The sequence below is a fragment of the Triticum aestivum genome, chromosome 2A (genome assembly GCF_018294505.1).
Source record: "Triticum aestivum cultivar Chinese Spring chromosome 2A, IWGSC CS RefSeq v2.1, whole genome shotgun sequence".
Taxonomy (NCBI): Eukaryota; Viridiplantae; Streptophyta; class Magnoliopsida; order Poales; family Poaceae; genus Triticum; species Triticum aestivum.
The window spans coordinates 48,170,983-48,189,433 of NC_057797.1; positions in this window are offsets into that span (position 1 = coordinate 48,170,983).

The following is an 18,451-nucleotide window of genomic DNA, read 5'->3' on the forward strand; positions in this document are numbered from 1 at the left end:
AAATTCAGTGGACGATGGAGTAGGGTGTCTACAAGCAAGTTTTTTCTTAATAAAAAAGCATTGTTTTATTTATAAACACTCTTATATTTGTTTACAAAGGAAGTACAAGCTAGCATTGGATACATACGAGCGTACACCAACGTGCTTCTGTACGTGTGCTCAATAAATTGCTACACGGTAGACACCACCGAAAACATCTCCTTGTTTCCATGGATTGATAGAACGGGATTCGACCAGGACCAACCGTACAGTTGACCCTAATCCAGATAATGGGAAACAAAAAGGATCATGGGATTTGACCAACTATACGTGTCGACCCTGATTCAGAGGCCCCATTCGGATACTCTAACTCAGTTAGAGGTTAAAGTTAGATTCTAACTCTGAACTAACTCTAAACTAACTCTAGCCAAAAAAGTGTTTGGATGGCAGAGTTAGATGGAGCGCGGATACAGCAAGGCGCCTTCACGGACGATGCGAGAGGGAGGGAGGGAGAGGACGAGAAGCTTCGAGAAAGTGGGGAGAGATCTACTGCGGCGAGAGCAAGAGAAAAAATTATTTTTAATGGTCCCAAGAAGAACTAACCTCAATTAGCATCTCTTGGGTGGGTTAGATTTTTTGGATGGGTTAGATGCATCTAACCCAAACTAATCCTCCTGTTTAGATATTTTTGGATTAGTTGAGTTCAATCTAACCCAAACTAACTCTAACCTACGGATCCAAACAGGGTCAGAGAATCGAAAACTTGGCTAACCTACCAGCATTGCCAAAAGCTCTGCCATCGAAAATAAAAGTAGAATTTAAAGAGGAAGATCTTTATCTAATTTCACTAATAACAACACTGTATAAACCTTGACTAGCTCTTGCTATATCACTGATCACCTGCTTGGAGTCTGGGGTAATGATGGCGTTCTGAATCATCAAATCCTGAGCAAGGGTAAACCCTCCTAGGAAGCTATCGCCTTGAGCGTCGCTACATATGTGATGCCCGTGATCATCAAGGTTGAGCTGCCCATGTATGTCTCCAGTAATTACCTACTGAAATATTTTCAACATTGTCGGAGTCGGCCGAAACTATTGCTAATGCTTTCAGCTCTGTTCCCGCCAAGTCACTCCACGCATTTGCATGTTTGAAGGCGAGGTAGCGGAAAATTTCTCTCCTTGGTCGGCTCCCATGCCGTTTGGGCCGCTCGACGCGATGTCCTCTCATGCCATCTTCACCGTGCGACCTCGAACGAACGTTCGTTTTTTTCGAATTCTGTCCGTTTGGGTAGCGATTTAGAGTCGTGTCCGGACGTGTCTTGGGATGTGAAGGCCATGCGCCTAGCGCGCGGCCGTATCCATTTGCCCCATCTTGTCTGCGTCTATTTAAAAAAGCAGAAGCAACGTTTCAAATGCCAAGCCCTAGTTCAGGCCAGCAGCCCCGGTTCATCACGCCGGCAACAGAGCAAGCGGCCTACATGTCCATCGCCGGCATCAGCCAGCGGCCGGCAACACAGCCAGTCTCTAAAATGAATAGTTGTCCTTGCCGGTAACACAGGCAGCGGCTGGCAACACAGCCGGCCACCAAACTGAATGTTTTCTCGCCGGCACACAGCCAACGGGTCTGGCCGGCGTGCCTTGGCGGAGGAAAGCCGGGCGACATGGGCGTGGTGCGCGAGGTCGGCGACTGGCAGTGCGTAGGCCGGGTGACCGACGAGCCTGTGCTCGCCGGGCCGACGGCCGCTCCAGGGAACCCGGCCGGACGGCCCATGCCAAGCATGAGGATGGCGTGCGCTTTGTTGACGAGGTCCTCCTTCTTTTCGGCCGCGGCCTCCAGCTCATTGCGTCGGGTGGCGATCTTGGCCGCGGCGGCATTGACCTTGACGACCGCTCTCCGTTCCCTCCTCTTTGCCGATTCCGCCTTCAACTTGGCGATCTCCTCCGGCGTGCACTATGACCGCGGCTTCCTTGGCGCCTTCTTCTTCACCTTTGCGGCGGGTCCATGGCCAGGCCGTCGGAACTCGGCGGGGCGTCGGCCATGGACGAGGGAGAGAGGGGGCGGCGGGAGGGACGTGGGAGTTTTTGGGGAAAATGGCGCCAAATGGACGTGGGGGGTTTGGTTTCTCCCACTGACAGACGGGCCAGGGGAGGACAAGCGCGCACGTCCCGCCCGTCCGCGCTGTCCGTTTCACCCCAAAACCGGCGCAAACTTGGGCCGAGGATGGGTCGAAAGCGGACACAAAGCGGACAAAAGTCCGTTTGCGCCCGCGCGCTGGGTCATCTCATTTGTCTTTTTTACCCCAAACGGACAAGGGCGGACAAAATAGGGTCGCGCGGTGGAGTTGACCTCATGTCCGGATCAATCAATCGGCCGTGTCCGGGGGTGATTGGTGATGTGCCGTAATGTACGAAAGCTCCTATGTCCCTCGCTTTGCGTCAATTGACGCGCACACAGACAGGGGCTCTGCCTGAATGGGCTGGCCCAAGTGGAGCTATGAGGGGTTGAGCCGCACTGTATTGAGATGGCTACTGTGTAGTGGTTCAACTGCTATAGCGATCGTAGTACTGCAATAATGCACACTCTGGTTCCATGTAGCGAACCTGAAATCATCACTCTTATTCTCAGTACTTTATTTATTTTGAATTTTTCATAAATTCCTAAACATTTTTTGAACATGTGATCAAAATATAAAAATGGAAGATTTTTCTCAAATTCTGAACAATTTTATGTAATTCCCGATTTTTTTCAAAATGTGAACATTTGTTCAATTTGTGAATTTCTAAAAAACCTGATTTATATTGAAAATACCCAATAAATTTTGAAAACGATAACATTTTTTTGACATTGTGAATAATTCTGAAAAACATGAACAACTTTTGGAAATCCAAAAGTTTTTTGAAAACTACAAACATTTTTTGAAACATGAGAAATCTTTGATTTTCAATATTTTGTTTATGTATTTTTTCTTTTTTTTTGGAATAACTACCTGAAAACTTGAATAGTTTTTGGAAAGTCCCGAAATATATTGAAACAAAAATATTTTAACCTAGAAAATCATAAAAGAAACAATAAGAAAAAAACTGAATCATGTTCTTAAAATTCGAAACCTTCTAGAGAGTTTCTAAAATTATGGAAACCAAGAAAACAGAACCTGACAAAATGGGCCAGTTTAGTTTATTCGCTTGCTTGGTCGGCTCTGTGCGAAACAACGACTACACGATCAGCTTCCGTGAATGCTATATCTCGCTTAAAGCGAGAATAGCATCTCTCTTGACTGAAGGCGCGCGGATATAGGGCCAGGCCATTAGCTCAGGTCACCCGCTTGCATGGTTCCACTTACTAGTTTGGTCTCTTTTTTTACGTCTGGTTTAATTTGTTTCTTCACCGCTTTTGTGTTTTCTTTAGTTTAATTGTTTTTCTTTGTTTCTTTCATGGTATTTAATTTTTTTTCTTTTCTTTCTTTTTCTTCTTTATTTCTCTTTGTTTCTTTCTTGGTTTACACTAGTGTTTTGCTTTTTCTTTTCTTTGGATGTGGATTTTTCTTTGTTTTTTCATCAGTTTTCTTCATTTCATTCATGGTTTTTATTGTTTTATGTTTTTTTTCTTTTATTGGTTTTGACATGCTTTTTTATTTTTTCTATGTCCACATTTTTTAATACACATTCAACATTTTTTATGTATCAGGAATATATTTTTATACATGTTAACCTTTTCAAAATCCCCGTGTTACATTTTTTGAAAACTTTTTTCTTTATGTCTATGTTTCTTCATACATGTTCTACATTTTTTGTATACATCATGAACATTTTCTATATAGACGCCTAACATTTTCCAATACTACATAATTAATATTATGAAACTAGTATACATTTTGTATACATCAGGAACATTATATGTGTGTCCGAAAAAATAGTATATAGAGATTTTTTTATACATCATTAACAATTTTTGTATACTGATGTATACATCATGAACATTTTTTATATAGGAAAAATATATACATATTAGAAAAAATGAACAGAAAATGTACACAAAATATATACTATTTTTTCATGTATGTGTTTTGATGTCTATTTTTTCGTACACATTATACAATTTCCGTATACTTTAGAAAACATTTTTCTATACTTGTTTAACACTTTTCTAGTGCATGATTAACATTTTCTACTTTTCGCTATAATGTGATTTTTACTATATATAAAAACATTTGGAAATATAAGAAAAAAATAGATCAAAAAATAAATGCAAATTAAAAAATAGAAGAAAGAAAAGTTGAACGCCTCTGGTTAGCGCTTGGTCGGCCCAATTTGGCGGCTGCCTGAGAAATAGGCGCACTCGCGAGCGTCACATATGGTCAGTAATGTCTTTCATAAATCCCCACGATTTGTAGGCCTCGTTTTTCTTTGTCAGCACCTGCCTGCCTTGCCCATTCCGGCAACCTCTCTTTCTAACCATTGCCTTAAAAAACACTCTCTTCTTAACTCTCTTATTAAGAACCCTCTTTGTAATGTTCTTTACAAAATTATTTCAAAGATGTTGACATCAAGACTAAAAGGTATTGTGCCCGAGATCATTTCCCCAACTCAAAGTGCCTTTGCTCCCGGGAGGCTAATCACTGATAATATTCTCATTGCCTATGAGTGTATTCATAAAATAAAGAACAGAAGGCGGGGGCAAACATGCCTTTGTGCGGTAAAACTTGATATGCATAAGGCCTACGATCGAGTTGAATGGGTGTTTAAAAAAAATATGATGCTCAAGTTGGGCTTTCATGGTGACTTTGTGGAGATGATGATGGCATGTGTTGGTTCTGTGAGATACAAGATCAGATATAATTCACAGGAAACTGATGTTTTTACATCATCTAGGGGTATTCGACAGGGAGACCCTCTTTCTCCATACCTGTTCCTCCTTTCTGCAGAAGGTTTATCCAGTTTATTGCAGTTTGAAGAAGAAGATGGTGGCATTGAGGGAATTCAAGTGTGCAGGAATGCACCGTCAGTCTCACACCTATTATTTGCTGACGACTCCTTGATTCTCATGCGCGCAGATGTCTTAAATGCAGCTTCCTTACAACAAGTTCTGGATACATATTGCAGCAATTCAGGCCAGTTGGTTAGCTTGGCTAAATCTAGTGTTTTCTTCAGTCCTAATACCAATGCTGATACAAGAACTGAGGTATGTTTGGAATTACACGTTAATAATGAGGCCCTCTCTGATAAGTACCTAGGCCTCCCGGCCATGGTAGGGCGGATCGGAGTGATTGCTTCAGACATTTTATAGAAAGGATCAAACAGAGAATACAAGGATGGATGGAAAAGCAATTATCTGTGGTGGGGGGGGGGGAGAAATTCTTCTCAAGGCTGTAGCACAAGCTATCCCTGTTTTTGCCATGTCAGTATTCTGCTTATCTAAAGGGATATGCAAAGAAATTACAGACATCATTGCACAATTCTGGTGGGGAGATGATGAAGAGCATAAGAAGTTACATTGGTTTTCATGGTGGAAATTGTGTGTCCCAAAAAGTGAAGGAGGTATGGGGTTTAGAGACTTATACTCTTTTAACCTCGCAATGCTAGCTAAACAATGTTGGAGGCTTATTATAAATCCTGAATCACTTTGTGCCAGAGTATTGAAAGCAAAATATTTTTCTAATGGAAGCCTTCTGCAAGCTTCATTAAAGAGTGGATCATCTTTCACCTGGCAAAGTTTAAAAGGGGATATATTTGGAGAGTGGGCAGCGGCAATGATATAAATATCTGGACGGATCCATGGATCCCTTCCAGCCCAACCAGAATGGTCATTACCCCGAGAGGACAAACGTTGCTATCTTTGGTAAGCGATCTTATTGATACAAACACGGGAGGATGGGATGAAGACCTCTTGAACTTGATTTTTAACCAGTTGACACACACAGAATACTGCAGATTCCGATAAGTAGCAACGCCATTCAAAACTTCATAGCATGGAACCCTGATAGAAGGGGTGTCTTTTCTGTTCGAATAGCTTACAGATTACAATGGATGCAAAAGTTTGGGGCACATGGTAACAGTGTACAGCAACCTGGTGGTTCTTCTATTCCTGCGGTTTGGACTAAACTTTGGAAACTATTGATTCCACGGAAAGTTTCCATTTTCTGTTGGAGATTACTACTCCCTCCGTTCCGAATTACTTGTCTTGGATTTGTCTAGATACGGATGTATCTAGACTCATTTTAGTGCTAGATACCTCCGTATCTAGACAAATCCAAGACAAGTAATTCAGAACGGAGGGAGTACATGGAATCCTGCCGCTTAAGAGCATACTTGCTAACAGGCACATTGGGCTGTTCGGTTCCTGTCCTATATGTCACCAACACGCAGAGGATATTCGGCATCTCTTCTTCAAGTGTATACACTCCCAGAATCTTTGGCAGAGGCTGGGCCTTAGCGATTTTATTGATGCTGCTGCGATGGTTGATCCTTCTGGATCAGTTATTATGCAGTACATATTATCTTTGGAGGATACATCGCTCCCACTAATGCCAATGCTGGACGTAAAACAAGTGATTGTGGTGGGGTGCTGGTACTTATGGTGGACGCGCCGGCGTTTTACACATAATGAGATTTGTCCTCCTGTTGTTAAATGGCCAATGTCAGTTTTGGCCATCACAAGTAATTACCATAAAGCATCGATGAAGAAGGCAACTCCAGGAGATATTACATGGCTGAGACCAGATCCAAACTTTGTTAAAGTCAATGTAGATGCGGCCTTCTATGAGGATGAAGGTATGGGTGCTACAGCGGCGGTAATACGAGATGACAAAGATAACTTCCTAGCAGGACAATGCAAATTTATTCCATATGCGGCTGATGTTATGACCACAGAAGCATTGGCAATGAAAGATGGACTGAACCTAGGAATCAACTTGGGATTCCATCGTGCTGAAGCGGAGTCAGACTCACTGAATGTGATTAATTATTGTACTGGACAATCTACCTGGTGGGATTCGGCGGCGGCAATTTTTGCTGATTATGTTGATATTAGCTCTTTGATTGGGAAGGTCAAATTTAAGCATTGTTTTCGTGATGCTAATCAAGCGGCGCATGTACTAGCTCAATTTAGCTTATGTAATAAAATCTCTGATAGTTGGATTAATGAGCCACCAGAATGTTTGGTGAATAAGCTCGTAGACGATGTATCTGCTGTTTAGTTGCAATAAAGCTAGCCATGATGGCCTTTCCTCAACAAAAAAAAAGAACCCTCTCTTGTAAACGACCCTTTGGGAATCTATCACTCCTTCCATTTTAAAATACTTATTGTGGTTTTAATTCTAACTAAAATCATGATAAGTATTTTAGAAGGAAGCGACTATATGCTTAATTTAACGGAATTGCTAATTTTTATACGGATGAAAATAATTGGCTTTCAGTCGTTTTTTGAGCCGTACGATCTCTGTCGCGAGATTCGTGCTCCTTTTCTTTTTGTCCTTTGCTGGCTCTGAGTTTCTTATCGGGCCCGCTTGGATTTTCTAGCAGACCCGTTAGCTCCGCTCGCTGTCCCGTGTCGGTGCGTTTTTTCTTCTCTCCCTTTCTCTGTCTCTTCCGCTCGCCGCTCATTCCGAAGACGGAACACAAAAGGCGAGTGAGAGACATAGCCATGGCGATTTGGAGCTCACCCTCGCCGCTCGATCCAGTTGGTTGGTGGTGACTCGTCCGCGCTCTCCCTCCTGCTGCCTCGCTCCCTCCGCCTCGTCGTTGTTTCTCCAGCCCCGCTGGACATCCCCCCCTGCTTTGATCCTCAGCTCTGTATGTTAGCGCGTAGTGTTTTCTCGGTCAGATCTGTTGCTTGTGTGAATCTCCCGCAGCCTCTCGTTTAGATGTGTGAGGTTGCGCCATTCCTGGGTTTGAATCTCGTCTGTCATGCGAATTTTGATTAGGATTTCTGGTTGCTTGTTAGTTTGATTGATCTGTATGTGTGTCACGCCTTCAATCGATTTATGGTTTCTGGGATTATTTTGCAACTGCAGAGTCGCTTGAACCTGATGATCCAAGCGATGGTGCAGCACGCAACATTCAGATTGATGGTTGCAGAGGGTGTAGCCTCGAGTGGGTGTGGTGGGCTGACTGGTGTGCCCACGTGACAAGGTGTGTGTGTGCTTTGTATATTAGAATGGCATGCCGTGTGTGAGGGGTATGTGTGAGTTTAGTCTGAACCTTCTCCCATGTTCTCTGTACCTATCCCAACTTTTTTTTGAGAAACTGGCAGGAGCACTGCCTTTTCATATAAGAAGAAGAAGATAGTTTATGTACAACAGTGATCCGGTTTTTAGAGAGGGACCGGACAAAACCCCCCTAGAAAAGAACAGCACGATGGCACGAATCAACCGATACCGGCTGCCACCTGTGCACGGCCAAAGGCCAACGTCCTTTGCTTGATGTCGTCGAAGGCAATAGCTGCTACCTCAAGGTGCGTGAGGCGAGTTCCATTGAAGATGCGTCGGTTTCGCTCCTTCCAGATGTTCCAGATGGTGTAAAGGAAATGCCCGCTCCGCCTTCTTCTGTCATCCTTGGGCAAATTGGTAGTGAACGAATCCCACCAGTCCAAAATCCCCATCGAAGGGGGCAACGTCGGCGTGGCCCCAGAGTCCTCGCCCGTCCACACCTGGACGTGAGACCAAACTGCGTCGGCAAACGGGCAGTCCTGGCAGAGATGAGTGGACGTCTCCGGTGCCCCCAGGCAAAGGGGGCAGCTAGGGTCGTGCGGCCATCCACGAACGACAAGCATGTCGGCCGTGAGGATTTTTCCGTGGAGCACAAGCCAGGCGAAGAACTTGCATTTTGGCTCAGCGTGTGCCTCCCAAATCTTGGTTGGGGAAAACCTGGGGTAGGATGCAGAGAACTGGGCCGCGTAGGCCGAAGCAGCAGAGTATATGCCATTGGGGGTCCACCGCCAAGTGATGGAGTCCTCCTAGTCCGGGTTCAACAGAACCTGAGAGAGAGCTGATGCGAGGGCAATGAATTCATGTAGGTGGGTAGGCGACGAAAGACGGGCCACTGATCTGATCCAGTTCTCCTCCTGGAGCTCCTTCATCACTGTTCTCCTCTTCCTGGTGGCAATTTTGTACAGCTCTGGGAAGGCCCGGGATAGGGGGCCCCGTCCTGTCCAGTCGTCATGCCAGAATAAGGATTTTTCCCCATTGCCCAAGGAGATGGTAGTAGAAGCCCTGAACAGCGCCATATCCGTGTCATCGCAGGGCATCGCAGAGCCCACCCATTGGCGGCCAGGATCAGTCCACATAAGCCAAGGCCAGCTGTAACACCCTGGATGTAACTTTCCCAATTTGTACTCCAACTCTTGCCGTTTCCGGCGTTAAGCTATATTTATTTTCCTTGGGTTCTGGTTTTGTCTCCGTATGTTGTTGTCGTTGTCATGCATCTCATATCATGTCATCATGTGCATTGCATTTGCATACGTGTTCGTCTCATGCATTCGAGCATTTTCCCCATTGTTCGTTTTGCATTCCGGCGCTTCGTTCTCCTCCGGTGGCCAATTCTAGCTTTCTTTCGTGTGTGGGGATTAAACATTTCCGGATTGGACCGAGACTTGCCAAGCGGCCTTGGTTTACTACCGGTAGACAGTCTGTCAAGTTTCGTACCATTTGGACTTCGTTTGATACTCCAACGGTTAGCCGAGGGACCGAAAAGGCCTCGTGTGTGTTGCAGCCCAAAACCCCTCCATTTTGGCCCAAAACCCACCAAACTCTGCTCCATACTCTAGAGCGTTCGATCACGATCGCGTGGCCGAAAACCGCACCTCATTTGGACTCTCCTAGCTCCCTCTATGCCTATTTAAACACCCACCATTCCAAATCCCGGGTCTCCCCTCGTCCCTAACCCTAAATTCCAGATCCGCCGCCGCCGGACATGTCCGGTCCGCCCGCCGCCGCCACGTGGCACGCCACCATTGGCCCGCCTCCGCCGCCGTTCCACCCCGCCGCCAGGCCCGGGAGGCCCGTGGCCGGCCCCGGGGCCCATCTCGCCTCGCCCCGCCGCCCGGTGAAGCCGCCTCCGCACCGCGCCGCCGCCGCCACCGCCTCCACGCGCCGCCGCCGCCGCCTCCATGCCGCGCTGGCGCCACCGCCTCCGCCTGCCCGCCTCCGCGCCGCGCCGCCGCCACCGCGCCGGCCGGAGCCGCCCCGACCTCGCCTCCCCTCTTCCCCGGCCGGCGAACCCACTCCGGCGAGCTCCGGGTCAGCTCCGGTGGGATCCCCGGCGAACTTCGTAATCCGTGCCCGGATCTCAGATCTGAAATCCTAACCCTAGGTTGTTTTTTTCGCTAAGTCCCAGAATTTTTACTTCATATGCTCCTGTTCGAGGCTCCGTAACTTTGCATCCATAGCTCCGATTTGGGCATATAGCATATAAAAATGTTCATCTCAGAGAGTTCATCATTTCATTCCATTGCATCATTTTCATTTGAGCTCATCTTGATGCCCAAAATGCTGTTAGAAGAGGGCTACTTGAGTTAATTGTCAGAGCTGTTACTCCGTTTAGCACTTTTGTCATTTTTGCCATGATTATTGTGTGCATGGTATGCCCGTGAGTTCTACATGTGTTTTGTAAAGGGTTTTGCCATCTTTCCAGAGGTGCAACCCATGTATTTTTAGGATGTGTGTGGTGACTTGTGCAAGCTTGCAAAGTGGTGCACTTGCTAATTCTGTTTTCAGGGACTCAGTAATTTCACTAAGTCCTGGGATTGTTTATCTCACGATGCCATATGTTCATGTTGTTTCCAAGTGATCCGTGCCTCTTTTGAGGATGATCAGTAAGGGAGTTTTGTTAATATTGTAGTGCTATATCCATCCATGTCTTTGTTTACAATTATGGAGCAACCTAGCTTGAGTCAATCGAGCTCTACTTTTGCTTCGTCGCGAATCTGGGCAGATCGTCAACTTGTTTGCGATTTTGCCGATGTTATTGTAGTTGATCCGTGCATGCTATGCCATTGTTCTTGCCAAGTCTAGTTTGCGTTTTGTGCCTTCTTGATGGGTGTATGCTTGCCTTGCCATGACTTGCACCGTAATGAGTGCATCGAGCTCATAAACATGCCTACTTGAGTTATATTTCAGCATGTCCCAGTTTTCACTAAGTCTGAAAACTGATTATGTTTTTGCTATGTTCGTGTGCTTGTTAGTATATTTTTTGATCCCTTTTGGCTCAAGGTCACTAAGGGACTTTTGTTAAGCTTGTTGAGTAGCTCCATGCCATGTCTTTCTTTGTCATGTTCAGGTCCTGTAGCATGTTGTTTTGTTGCTCCGAAGAGGGCTATATGATCTGAAATTCCAGACAAGTGTTGATTTCACTAAGTTTGAGATCTGTTTCGCCATTTGCATTTTTGCCATGCTTGTTTGAACCTGTTAATGGATGATTTGGCCGTAGCTCAGTGCTAGACTTTTGTTAAGCATCTTGAATGCTTCCCTGCCATGTATTTTGTTGTCATGATTGGGTGCTGTAGCATGTTCATTTCATTTCATTTAGATGCCTACTTGCTGTAAATCGCAGACCGGTGTCATTTTTGAATCGCTTGCCATTTCCAAACCGTAACTCCGATTCCGGCGTTCTTTATATCGTTTTCAAGCGATTTCATCTCATCTTTCCAGTGGCACACTTGGATTTCCAAGTTGAGGCCAGGTTCATGCATTTCCTGTCATATCTTGCATTTTGCATCCCGCATCGCATCCCGCATAGCATATCATCTTTGCATCGTGTTGTTTGAGTTTGCACGTGGTTGATTGTATCCTTGTTGCTTGTTTGTCTTGTTTGGGTAGAGCCGGGAGACGAGTTCACTAACGAGGAGCCCGTTGAGTTTGCTTTCGAGGATCCAGTCAACTCTGACAACTGTGCAGGCAAGATGATCATACCCTCGAAATCACTACTATCTTTGCTATGCTAGTTTGCTCGCTCTTTTGCTATGCCATTGCTACGATGCCTACCACTTGCTTGCAAGCCTCCCAAATTGCCATGTCAAACCTCTAACCCACCATTGTCCTAGCAAACCGTTGATTGGCTATGTTACCGCTTTGCTCAGCCCCTCTTATAGCGTTGCTAGTTGCAGGTGAAGATTGGAGGCCGTTCCTTGATGGAACATCTTTTATTTACTTGTTGGAATATCATTATATTGCCATTTTATCTTAAGGCATCTATATACTTGGTAAAGGGTGGAAGGCTCGGCCTCTCGCCAAGTGTTTTGTTCCACTCTTGCCGCCCTAGTTTCCGTCATATCGGTGTTATGTTCCCGGATTTTGCGTTCCTTACGCGGTTGGGTTATAATGGGAACCCCTTGATAGTTTGCCTTGATTAAAGCTTTTCCAGCAATGCCCAACCTTGGTCTTACCATTTGCCACCTAGCCTCTTTTCCCTCGGGTTTCCGGAGCCCGCGGGTCATCTTATTTTAAACCCCCCCGGGCCAGTGCTCCTCTGAGTGTTGGTCCAAACTAGAGTCCTGTGCAGCGCCCCCTCGGGGAAACTCGAGGTTTGGTTTTAGTTGTATGGAGCGCTTATCTGAGTGTGCCCTGAGAAAGAGATATGTGCAGCTCCTATCGGGATTTGTCGGCACATTCGGGCGGTGTTGCTGGTCTTGTTTTAACCTGTCGAAGTGTCTTGAATTACCGAGATACCGAGTCTGATCGGAACATCTTGGGAGGAGGTCTATTCCTTCGTTGACCATGAGAGCTTGTCATGGGCTAAGTTGGGACTCCCCTGCAGGGATTGAACTTTCGAAAGCTATGCCCGCGGTTATGGGCAGATGGGAATTTGTTAATGTCCGGTTGTAGATAACTTGAACCTTAACTTAATTAAAATGAATCAACTGAGTGTGTTACCGTGATGGCCTCTTCTCGGCGGAGTCCGGGAAGTGGACACGGTGTTGGAGTAATGTTTGCGCAGGTTGCTCTCTAGTTTCTTGCTCGCGCTTTGCCTCCTCTTCTCGCTCTCCTTTGCGAATAAGTTAGCCACCATATTTGCTAGTCGCTTGCTGCTGCTCCACTCATATTTTACCTTGCCTTACCTATAAGCTTAAATAGTATTGATCGCGAGGGTGCGAGATTGCTGAGTCCCTGTGGCTCACAGATTACTATTACACCAGATGCAGGGCCTAATGATTCCGCTCCAGGAGACGCGTGTGAGCTCAAGTGGGAGTTCGACGAAGACTCTCAACGTTACTATGTTTTCCTTCCTCGATGATCAGTGGTGGTGCCCAGTTGGGGGTGATTGGGACCGTGTCGCATGTTGGGTTCTCTTATATTTTGGCGCCGTAGTCGGGCCATGAGTGTTTTGGATGATGTAATGTTATTTATGTACTTGGTTGACGTGGCGAGTGTAAGCCAACTATGTTATCTCCCCTTATTATTTACATTACAGGGGATGTTGTGAAGATTGCCTAACTTGCGACATATGCCTTCAATGCGATTATGTCTCTAAGTCGTGCCTCGACACGTGGGAGCTATAGTCGCATCGAGGGTGTTACAAGTTGGTAATCAGAGCCTTCCCCGACCTTAGGAGCCCCATTGCTTGATCGTTTTAGCAGCCGAGTTGTGTCTAGAAAAATGTTTTGAGTCTTTAGGAATTATATATCGGAGAGTTTAGGAATTCTTTTTACTTCCCAGTCTCCTCATCGCTCTGGTAAGGCATCCTGACGTAGAGTTTTGACTCTTCTCTTCTCAAATTTCACTAAAAAAATTTAGGATCACGCGTGTATCTTGGAATTGTTCCGATGGTTTTATGATGAGAACATTGACTTGGTGCCTCCTGTCAGGGGTTTAGTGGAAGTGTCCCGGGGAGTTGAGCTCTGAGGTGTTGTCATCATAATTTTATCGTTGCAGTTCTGGAATACCTGAGTCTAGTACGCCGACATCGAAAATCTCTTTTATGCAGTTCGTTGGTGAGATAACCTCGACGCCACCGAGTACTGGGGCGGGAGTTCGGGAGTATCGCCATAACTTGTATAACGGATGCTTTTCGAAGGTTGAGGTAGATGGTTTCCGAAGGTTTCTTGGTTATGTGTTGAAGGATGGATACAGCTGGATGTAGGATTTGCTAGTTTGGGTGAGATATTATGCTTCCCCTGTATCCCCAACACCTGATTGCATAACCGGAAAGGTTCGGCAGTTTCATAGGTGGGAATTCTTGTAGCTCTAGTTCTTCTTCCACGGATATTGGTTTGAGATTGGGATTTCTTACCGATTATTCGTTCTTAATCCGTACCTTGTTGATTTATTTCTCTACCTTAATTCTACGTGGCTTCTCAATTTATGGATACGTGACCATTTCAAGAGGAATGCATTCGTTCATTTTGTTCGGATGTGAAGACTATATGTTGCAATTTTCATTCCGTTGGATTCAGCTGCAATATTTTATCTGTCAATGTGCTAATGGTGGTCAACCTCTTCAGGATGGCTCCTCCAACGCGCACGACTCCGAATCCTGATCCGCCACCATCTCCACCTCCTCCAGAGGCATGGCAAGCTGTGATGGCCGCAACCAATGCAAACACACAGCTGATCATGCAAATTCTCCAAGAGCGCAATCAAGGCAGCAATCAGAGTCACTTTGCTACACTCAACCAGTTCCTTGCTAACGGGCCAAAGACTTTCAGCAATTGTGTTGAGGCAACCGATGCTGACGATTGGCTTGTGGATCTGTGCAAGCATTTCGAGTGCAGTAACGTCATGCCTGAGGACTTTGTCAAGTTCGCTTCCTTCCAACTTAAAGATCAAGCTGCAGAATGGTTCCAGCAGTACAAGGATTCCCGAGGTGGACGTGTTATCACTTGGGATGATTTCCGTCGAGATTTCCGAGCTCATCATATTCCCCAGAGCGTGGTTGAAAGCAAGCGTGAGGAATTCCGCAACCTGAAGCAAGGCTCTTTGTTTGTCTATGACTACAACAAGTTGTTCCAGAAGCTCGCCCGCTTTGCCAAGCAGGACGTCCCTGATGAGAAGAGCATGATATATCAGTTCAGGGGTGGTCTTAGAGAAGAAATTCAGCTAGCTCTTGTTCTCTTCGAGCCCTTGAGATACGATGAGTTCTACAACATGACACTGAAGCAAGAGGCTGCTCAGTTGAGGTGTGATGCTTCCAAGAAGCGAGTCAGAGATGTTACTCCTTCTTCCTCTACTCAAGTGGCCAAGCAACAGAAGTTTTGGCTTCCTCCTCCTTCGTTCCGTCAGCCGTATCAGCAGAAGAGCAAAGGTGGCAGTGGTTCTTCCCACCCACCCAACCCTGGCTTTCAGAACAAGACTTCGTCTCAAGCTCCAAGATCGAGTGCTCCATATCACCGTCCGCTTTCAAAGGTCACGTGCAAAAAGTGCCAACAGAAGGGTCACTATGCCAACAAGTGTCTCAACCAGAGGCGTCTTCCTCCTCCTCCTCCCGTGAGATCGGCAAGTACAGCTGTGGTCAAGCATAACCCCAAGTTCGCCAAGGTAAATATGGTGAATGCAGCTCAGGAAGAGGACTCACCAGATGTCATCATGGGTAACCTTCCTGTTAATGATATTCCTGCAAAAGTTCCTTTTGACACGGGTGCATCGCATTGCTTCATTTCCAAACCTTTTGCATCAAAGTATGAGTGTGATTATCAGTATCTATAAAGTTCCTTGCAAATTGTGTCACCGGGCAAGCAGATGACATCTAACACCTGCGTCCCGGAGGTTACTATCACATTGGGCGACTACAAGTTCCTTTCTTCCTCAATTGTTCTTGGTAACTCGGATATTGATCTTATTCTTGGAATGGATTGGCTTTCTAAGCACAAGGCACATCTTGATTGTGCTGCCAGGCAGATTCAATTGACTCATTCGTCTGAGGATGTAATTGTCTTTGCCGCTCGGGATAATACTATCCGTCTGTTTTCTCTCAATGAGAAGGGTGAATTGGATGCCATCTCTCAAATTCCAGTCGTTTGCGAATATCAAGACGTCTTTCCAGAAGAGCTTCCAGGAATGCCTCCGCACCGGCCAGTTGAATTCGTTATTGATTTTGAGCCCGGCACGGAACCTGTGTGCAAGCGTCCTCACAAGCTCGGACCTGAAGAGTTGAAGGAGCTGAAGAAGCAACTCGATATGCAAGAGAAAATGGGTCTCATCCGGCCTAGTTCTTCTCCGTGGGGTTGTGGTGTTCTTTTTGTGAAGAAGAAGGATGGAACGGACCGACTTTGTGTTGATTACTGTCCAGTGAACAAGAAGACCATCAAGAACAAATACCCACTTCCCAACATCAATGAGCTGTTCGAACAACTCAAAGGTGCCCAAGTATTCTCCAAGCTTGATCTCCGTATGGGTTATCACCAGATTCGCATTCATGAAGAAGATATTCCCAAGACAGCATTTAGAACAAGCTTTGGTTCATATGAATACACTGTCATATCTTTTGGCCTCGCCAACGCTCCTCCGACATTCTCTCGCATGATGAATTTCATCTTCAACGCCTACACCAATGACTTTGTTTTGGTCTATCTCGACGACATTTTGGTTTTCTCGAAGAACAAGGAAGATCATGCCAAGCACTTGAGTTTGGTTCTTGATAAGCTCAGAGAACATCAGTTCTACGCCAAGTTCTCCAAGTGTGAATTTTGGCTTGATGAGGTTCTTTATCTTGGTCATATCATCTCTGCCAAGGGCATTGCCGTGAATCCTGAGAAGGTGTCTGCAATTGTGAATTGGGAACCTCCTCGGAACATGAAGCAACTCCGCAGTTTTCTCGGTCTCGCAAGCTATTGCCGAAGATTCGTTGAAAACTTTTCTAAGATCGCGAAGCCTCTCTCAAATCTTCTTCACAAGCACGTCAAGTATGTTTGGTCTCCGGAGTGTGATATTGCTTTCAACGCTTTGAAAGAGAAATTGATCACTGCTCCAGTTCTCACTCCGCCTAATGAATCCAAGCCATACGAGGTCTTTTGTGATGCCTCTCTCCAAGGTCTTGGCGTAGTATTGATGCAAGAGAAGAAAGTGGTTGCTTATACATCTCGCTAGTTGAAGCCTAATGAGAAGAACTACCCCACTCATGATCTCGAGTTGGCGGCAGTTGTGCATGCTCTTTTGACTTGGAGACATCTTCTATTGGGAAGAAAAGTGGATATTTTCACTGATCACAAGAGTCTCAAGTACATTTTCACTCAGCCTAATCTCAACCTCAGGCAAACTCGTTGGGTCGAAATGATTCAAGAGTATAATCCGAGTATCGAATATACTCCAGGCAAGGCCAATGTGATTGCTGACGCTTTGAGTAGGAAGGCTTACTGCAACAGTCTGATTCTTAAGCCTTATCAACCCGAGCTTTGTGAAGCTTTCCGCAAACTTAATCTGCAAGTTGTTCCTCAAGGTTTCCTCGCCAACCTTCAAGTCTCTCCTACCTTAGAAGACCAGATTCGCCAAGCTCAGCTTCTTGATGCTATGGTGAAAAAGGTGAAGATTGGGATTGCCAAGAGTCAGTCCAAGTATAAGTGCTACCGCCTTGATGACAAGGACACTCTCTTCTTCGAGGATCGTATTGTTGTGCCCAAAGGTGACCACTGTAAAGTGATCATGAACGAGGCTCACAATTCTCTCCTCTCCATCCACCCTGGGAGCACGAAGATGTATCAGGACCTTAAGCAAGCTTATTGGTGGACTCGAATGAAGCGCGAGATCGCTCAACTCGTGAATGAATGTGATGTCTGTAGAAGAGTGAAGGCAGAACACCAAAGGCCAGCTGGTCTCCTCCAACCTCTTGCCATTCCAGAATGGAAGTTTGACCACATTGAAATGGACTTCGTGACTGGGTTTCCAAAGTCCAAGCGTGGCAATGATGCTATATTCGTTGTCATCGACAAACTCACCAAAGTGGCTCACTTTCTGCCTATCAAAGAGTCGATCACTGCAGCTCAATTGGCGGAACTCTATACCTCTCGCATTGTCTTGCTGCACGGTATTCTGTTGGAAATATGCCCTAGAGGCAATAATAAAAGCATTATTATTATATTTCCTTATTCATGATAATTGTCTTTATTCATGCTATAATTGTGTTATCTGGAAATCGTAATACATGTGTGAATAATAAACACCAACATGTCCCTAGTAAGCCTCTAGTTGACTAGCTCGTTGATCAACAGATAGTCATGGTTTCCTGACTATGGGCATTGGATGTCATTGATAACGAGATCACATCATTAGGAGAATGATGTGATGGACAAGACCCAATCCTAAACATAGCGTAAAGATCGTATAGTTCGTTTGCTAGAGTTTTTCCAATGTCAAGTATCGTTTCCTTAGACCATGAGATCATGTAACTCCCGGATACCGTAGGAGTGCTTTGGGTGTACCAAACGTCACAACGTAACTGGGTGACTATAAAGGTATACTATGGGTATCTCCGAAAGTGTCTATTGCGTTGACACGGATCAAGACTGGGATTTGTCACTCCGTATGATGGAGAGGTATCACTGGGCCCACTC